The sequence below is a fragment of the Pteronotus mesoamericanus genome, unplaced genomic scaffold (genome assembly GCF_021234165.1).
Source record: "Pteronotus mesoamericanus isolate MK-2021 breed Mesoamerican mustached bat unplaced genomic scaffold, CSHL_Meso_final contig_101, whole genome shotgun sequence".
In the NCBI taxonomy this organism is placed as follows: Eukaryota; Metazoa; Chordata; class Mammalia; order Chiroptera; family Mormoopidae; genus Pteronotus; species Pteronotus mesoamericanus.
Window position 1 is genome coordinate 11,204,401 of NW_026555001.1, and position 7,582 is coordinate 11,211,982.

At 44.7% G+C, this 7,582-nt stretch overlaps 1 pseudogene; it reads left to right on the forward strand.

Moving 5' to 3' along the window:
* Positions 1-4,020: 4,020 nt before the first annotated feature.
* On the forward strand, positions 4,021-6,357 carry LOC129064459 (serine/threonine-protein phosphatase 4 regulatory subunit 3B-like; annotated as a pseudogene).
* The last annotated feature ends 1,225 nt before the right edge of the window (positions 6,358-7,582 follow it).

A 7,582-nucleotide genomic window follows, 5' to 3' on the forward strand; every position in this document is an offset into this window, starting at 1 on the left:
AAAAACTGAAAATGTTTAAAGTTTGAATTCTTCTATTGTGTAACAATAATGTTTAAAATGTTCATGTATTGCCAACTGGCCCTCTGCCCCTAAAATAAGTCCTGAAACTAGGGAATAGAATGACTTTTGTGTACAATGATGGAGTGCAGGATTGTCTGACCCGCAGGCCCAGACTCCTGGAAAAACTTGGAGTTATCGCAGAGTCTCCAAACCCAAGCAGGCCACGCGCTGTCTGCAGATGGAGTAAAGAACCTCTGGCTTATACACTGGCACTGCAATTTGTCAAAGGTCTACATGCTGCTTGATTAATAATATGTAAGTACACTTCATGTGTCACTGAATTCAGCGTCGTTTCGGGGTCATTATATATTTTTTCCAATCAAAAGAATCTAAAGCCCAGCCACCCCCGTGTGGGGCCTGAGGCACGTTGGGTCTTTGCTAGCTCATTGGGTGCCTTTGTGAACACTAGAGCAAGCTATGCCAAGGCTTTAGGTCCACACTCATCTCCAGGGCATGACCCGCACCGTCAGCATGCTGCAACCCTGGTACGTTTTAATATTCAGAAGTTCTTCACACTTGTATCCTGCGAAGTACCCAACAACTGTGGAATAAGACATGAATGCTCCATCACCAAGGAGCCCTGCCCTTGGCATTGCCCAGGCTCAGTGTTCATGCCTTTGACCTGGAGGCTGGTGAGGTGCCTCCTATGGTCTCGGCCAGGTCTCGGGTCTAGGGCGGGCCCACCGTTGGCACTTACATCATCTGTCCCCATGGGGCGCAGAAACAGGAGCCTATGGTCTCATTGCCAACGAAGTCCTGGAAGGAGCAAAGTAAAGTTGGAAGAAAATTGCAATCAGGATTCTTCAACCTTTCATCAAGGACTTCATAGCAGGTTGAAAAAGAGGCTATGTTTTCAAAATACATTGGAATTTATTTAAATTTAGAGCAGGGCTTCTCAACCTTGGCGCTATTAACACTGTGTTAATTCTTTCTTGTGTGGCTGTCCTGTACACAACAGGGTGTTTAGCAGCATCCCTGGCCTCTAACCCACCAGCTGCCAGTAGCATTTTTCTCCCCTCCCAATTATGACAACCAAAAATATCTGCGGACATTGCCAAATGTCCCCTGGAGGGTAAAGTTGCCCCACTCAAGAACCACCAATTTAGAATGTCAAAACATTGTTTGTGGCCTTCGCTGATTTTCATAACTTATATATCACAGCAGCAAGTGCAGGGACTTCGGAATCCGTGACACCTGAATTCCAATCTGGCCCACGCATCAGCAGCTGTGTGACCTGGAGCAGGTTACCTAACATCTCCATGCCTCAATTTCCTCACCTGTGAAATGGGGCAGTAACTGTGCTGTCCTCATAGAGATGTGAGGATTAAGAAGATAAAGCTCCTAACAGGTGATCAATAAATAGCAGCTAGTACACTCCTTGCGTACAGGCTTAATACCAGGTATCTGTGGATTTGCTCTCACGTCACAGCTCCTTCCGGTCTCTGTGTTAGTGGCAGCTAAAGACGTGGCCTCTGAAGTCAGAGTCCAGGGCTCACACTCCAGACAGCTTTCTCGTGGGGATGAGGGTGAGGGTGAGGGTGGGAGGCGGGGGCGGGGGCGGGGGCGGGGGCGGGGTGGAGACAATATGAACAGCTCTCCACTGCAGGGCTGCTGTGGAAATGAGCCATGCAGAGGCTTCCTAACCACAATTAGGTGCTGTGAGCTTGCATGTGAATGCAGGAAAAAGCTAAGGAAGATGTTTTATAAAACTATGACAAAATCATGGTCTTTCTTAACCTTCCTCCCTTACTGCCGTCCCACCCTGAAGGAATGTGCTGGAACTCCAAAGCCCTCACACCCTCGCACTTCATTTTGTGACCGCCTAGAGGGATCGGTCACATCAGTTCCTCCCACCTACCTCTTGGGAAGCCTCTTTTCGTTTCTGGAAGTTCTCCTCCGTCTCGTTGGACTGAGCTGTTCCCAGGTTCACCCCAACCACCCCCAGGCTCTCACTGCGGTGATGAAGCCGGACTTTCTTCAGGGCCACAGTCACGCTGAAGAGGAGTCCGAGCCTTCCCCTCGCTAGCAGGGCGGTGTCTGTAACTGGGCCACAGACTCTGTGCCCAGCCTCAATTTCCTCAGCTGGAAAACGGGGCTGGTCAAGCCTCCCTTTCCCAGGAAGCCTTTCCTCACTTGGGACCCCAGGTGCCCCTCATTCGCGCCACGCTGGGCATTTCTCTAGCATTCTGACTCCACCTCACTTTAAAATCAACCTGTTTCTTTCTGTAAACCATGAACTTGCGTGGGTCAAGGACTACGTCCTATTCATACTTACATCTCATAACATAGTTCCTGCCACCAGATAAGCTCTTGATAAACGTTTGTCAAATGAATGAGCGAGGGAGCGTGGGGCACGGGGTCACGTTAAACTCTCTAAGTGGGGCAGCGTGGAGCTTTCTTTCCTTCTCACCCTCCTCTGGCTCCACCCATCCCCGCCCTTTGCTGGAACGATATCCTTTTTTGAGATGAAGCAGAGACTGCGATGCAGCATAATAATTCATGGATGCCGTGCAGAAAAGTGGTTCATATTGGCAAGATAAATGTGATTTTGGGGGAGGGGTGTGATTTTTCTAGGGAGAACCTAACCTTCTGCTGCCCCTTCAGACTGAGCGCATTTGGCTGAGAATTGAGGGCTGTGGGAAGGGTGGTCTAGCAGGGCTGTCCAACCTGGGGCCCGCGGGCCGCATGCAGCCCGGGGTGGCTATGAATGGGGCCCAACACAAAACTGTAAATTTACTTAAAACTCTTTTTTGCTCATCAGTTTTCCTTAGAGTTTGTGTATTTAATGTGTGGCCCAAGACGACTCTTCTTCCAGTGTGGCCCTGAGACGCCACAAGGTGGGGCACCCCTGGAAGGAGATGGTGGTCGAGGTGATAGGGTCGCAGAGAGAAGGGACATGTCTCCGGGGAGGGCCCCTGTGAGGACCAGCAGAGCCTCAGTGGGAAAGGAAGCCAGTGTCTCGCCCCACCCTCTGGGCTCTTGAGTCTTCATATGGACCTGAGAGTGGGATTTAGTTTCTGGGAATCACTCTACCTGGAGTCTCCCACCCTCATTCCCAGCAAAATGAGGCTGTCACTGCACCCATCATATTTGAAATGCCTCCTTGGGAAGAACATTTGGAAAACAAAGTTGCTATCGTGGTTTACCTGCTGTGGCTATCAGTGTGACCTTTGGGTTATCTATAGAATGAAGGTTTTATTGACACCCTCCAATCCAGGAGACCACGATTACAGCCTTATCTGCACAAATTACAACCAGGTTGTAGAACTCAGATGCCTGGTTCCAGTATCCTCCCCACTTGCAAATATGAGATTAATCACTTCACTGTAGGGCAACTAGATGAACTGAAAGGCCACCATGTTGGTGTCATGGCAAGGAGAGAGGAGTACGAAATGTATCCCAATGTGAACTCTGCCAATAATTTGCACTGTGACCTGTTTAAGTCACAACCTTCCTGAACATTAATTTTCTGACATTTTAAGGGAACTATTACTCCTTGTTGTGTTGAGTTTGCGGAGAAGTCGTAGAGAGAAAATGAGACATTACAATTCAAAAACACATCAAAATGGTTAGGTGCTATGCCCCTTTGACATACTTTTGTTAACAATTTATTAAGGAATTAATGTGTAAAAGCCTTTGTTCATTCAGTGGACTGTATATTAAGTGATGAATTGAGGCTCAAGGCCATTTACGAATGAAAGTCCTACACATCCCTTGGCTGTCAGTCAATCGCTTAGCAGGGACTGATAAACGTCAACCGTGGGAATAAAGCTGAACACCTGTGTGGTCCTTTTTCGCACACTCCTTCAGTTATTTCAAGGCAATTCACTTCTGTTCTAAAGTAGTGTCTCATCTGGGTCCTGGCCTCCCATGTGACTTTCAAAGCAGTCCCTGTGGGTCTATGTTACTCTTCCTCATTCTCATTTCTCCTGCCCGTTCCACGGTCCTTCCCTCCGAATCATGTCGAGAAGACTGGTGAGGGTCGCACGGAGGCACCACCACCGCAGACTTTTCATTCAGATCAAAAGAAAGATTCCCAGTTTTTGAGATATTGGTTTCCGATGGCTGCTGTAATGAATTACTACACACTTGGCTGAATGGTCAGATCTAAAATCAGTTCACTGGGCCAAAATGAAGGTGCCAGTGGGGCCGCACTCCCTCTGGAGATTCCTTGCCTCGCCTTTTCCAGTTGCTAGAGCAGCATTCCTTGCATTCTTTGGCTTTTCGTTCCTTGTTCCATCTTCAAAACAAGCTATGTAGCATCATAGTTTAATGGCACATTTCCTTCTTCTGAGTCTAATATCTCTTTGCTTCCTTTCCTCTTATAAGGACACTCATGATTGCAATTAGGAATCATTATATAATCCAGGATAATTGCCCCACCTCAAGGTCCTTAAGTTACTCATACCTGCAAAGTCTCTTTTGACTCAATTTCATGACCCAGTCCGAGAGAGGTACTGTACCCTCCGCAACAGTTCAGGGTAGGAACCCAGTCAACACCCCCTGCAGGCAGCCCAGGCTCCAATGCTGAAAACCACTCCTCCCAAGGTTTCTTCAGGTGCTTTCCTTCCAATGTTTCTTGTTCCTCCATAACCATAGAGGTTGCTTATGGATAAGATAGGATTTTCACGGCTGTATTAAATCCATATTTCATAATTCTGAAGTTACTTGGCTGCTTGGAGAGTAACATATTATCAGCAAGAATCAGAGAGCCCAGATTGCCTCACTAACAGAGGCTGAGTTCACCTGGGCTCCTGTTTGTATCCCTGCACATTTCAAAAGATTTCTACAGGGTCGGCCTATGAGCATCATTCTGAACCAAAGCACTGTGACATTGCTCTACATCGCATGAGACTCTAATGCAAAATGACTGGTTTACAAAACAAGCTAACAGTTACACCATCAAGTGAATTTTGGCCTTCGATGTAGTAGCCTTGGGAGACCGTCCTCATATACTAATGGGACTGTTATTGCACCTGCCATATTTGAAATGCCTTCTTGGGAAGAACCTTCAGGGGCCTGTGGTATACTCTACTTAATAGCCCAATGGTGGCGTATCTTCATCCATCGATAATGAATTTTATTCTGAAGAAGAATCCTGCCATTCAGATCTGAAGGTCATGATCAATTTTGTAGGTCAGATAGCTTAATTATAAAAACAAAGTATATACACAAGTTCTTTTCCCAAAATGCTCAAACTGTTCATAAATGCGCTCCCTAAGTCTTATGTACAATGACCAAATAATTGTAAGATCATAGCCTACCAAAGCAAATTTCTAAATTCCTTCTACAACCATTGTATGCATGTCCCAGAGCACTTTTGACCAATACTTCATAAGACAAATGTGAAAAGGATAATATAGACAGATCTAACAAAAATGGGACAATTTGTCCTGATTATTATGCACAGCTGCTTGCCCTAATTTTAGAGCTATTCACATTTTGTGTGGAACATCACACACATCACATTTTAAAAAACTATATCATGAATGAGGACTAGCTAAGAAGAATCTTGGCCTTGATGAATTCAAAGCACACTTTCCTAGTCTTGTGTGTTCTTTGTTTTATAAGGCAGAGAATTGGCGTTAAAGATGAATTTTATAATCGTTACATCACCAAGGGAAATCTTTTTGAGCCAGCTGTAAATGCTCTTCTGGTAATGGAACTTGGTACAATCTGTTAAATTCAGCTGTTAGTACATTATTTGAACTTATAAGAGTGGAAGATATCAAGTCTCTGACTGTACATACAGTTGAAAACTTTTATAAAGCACTTAAATAAATTGATTATGTTCAGACATTCAGGATTGAAGACTAAATCTGAGCAAGAAAAAGACAGACAAAATCAGAAACTGATCAGTGTACCATCTACATTGTGCAGGAACAGATTTTGCAGAGATGAAAAAAACCTCGAAAGAGGATGAAGATGAAGAGAAGGGAAAAGCAGTTGTGGCACCAGTGGAAAAATCTAAGCCAGAAGATGATTTCCCAGATATTTATGAAAAATTTATGGAGACTAAGAAAGCAAAAGAAAGTGAAGACAAGGGAAACCCTCCCCAAAGGACTTCTGGTGACTTCCAACGAATTTCCTTTCTCCTTCTCCACCAGTGCCGCTAACCGAGCAAACAGTGCAAACAGCAACCTGCGGGGGCGCCGCAAGTGCTAATGGACCCTCTTCCAAAACTATAAACTTGGCTACAAGGGAAGTTTGGATGGTCTAGTGGATTACCCAGATGATAAAGAAGACAATAAAGAAGAAGAAACAGCTTCTAGGAAAAGACCTCATCTTGGCTCATAAAATATTTACTGGGGCTTGCTAAAATGCTGCAACAGTTCATTGAATGAAAATCTGAATCAGAAAGCTTTCCCACTTGGATTTATAAACATACAAGAAGGAGCAAAAAATACTTGGTATGTCAGCTAGGAGACTTTAGTTCTGCGAAAAAAACCAGGCTTCCCAGGAACATGATCGCTTGCTAGTAACTAAGGGGTTTGCCGTATGGGCTGTCAATAAACAAACAAACAAACAAAAAGTTGTAATGACCAGAGCCTGGGAGATAGTTTCTCACCAAGGAAACTCTCATGTTTGGGGATGGCTTTAGCAGAAAGACAAGGTTGATAAAATAATACTAATGCAGGGTTGCTCCGGGGGGGTATCGATCTAGAAACAATTATACATAAAACTTCAGATGAAAGCCCAATAACGTTACTTGTATAATGGTGCTGACCGTGTTGCTCTTTTAATTAGTTGCCTCTTTTTAAATGAAATTTTTATGGAAAAAAAAATTTAACTATGATTAAAAAAATTAAGTTGTTGGGACCATTTCTTTGAAGATTTAACAGAAATTTAGCCTTTCTATGTAGTTGGAGGGAAGTATGCCCTGTGTTATACAGCACAGGTTTTCTTTTAAAAAAAAAATTTATTGATTTTGCTATTACAGTTGTCCTAGTTTTCCCTCTTTGCCCTCCTCCACCCAGCCCGCCCCCACCCCCATCTCCCCATGTCCCCGTCCATGGGTCCTCCATATACGCTTTTGACTAATCCCTTCACCTTCTTACAGTCAGCCCCCACCCCTTCCCTCTTACATCTGTCCATCTGTTACATGATTCTAGGCCTCTGGTTCTTTTTTGCTCGTTAGTTTATTTTGCTCCCTAGATTCCTCTTATAAGTGAGATCATACGGAATTTGTCTTTCACCACCTGGCTTATTTCATTTAGCATAATAATCTCCAGTTCCATCCACGCTTTCGCAGAAGGTAGGAGTTCCTTCTTTCTTTCTGCTGCATAGTATTCCATTGCGTAAATGTGTCACAGTTTGGGGGGTTTTTTGTTTTGTTTTGGGTGGGGTTTGTTTTTTTTTATTCACTCACCTAATGATGGTACTTAGGCTGTTTCCAAATCTTGGCCATTGTAAGTAGTGCTGCTATGAACATGGGGTCCCGTGGGTTCTTTTGAATTGGTGTTTCAGGATTCTTCAGGCATATTCCCAGCAGCAGCATCACTGGGTCAAAAGGCAGTTCCAC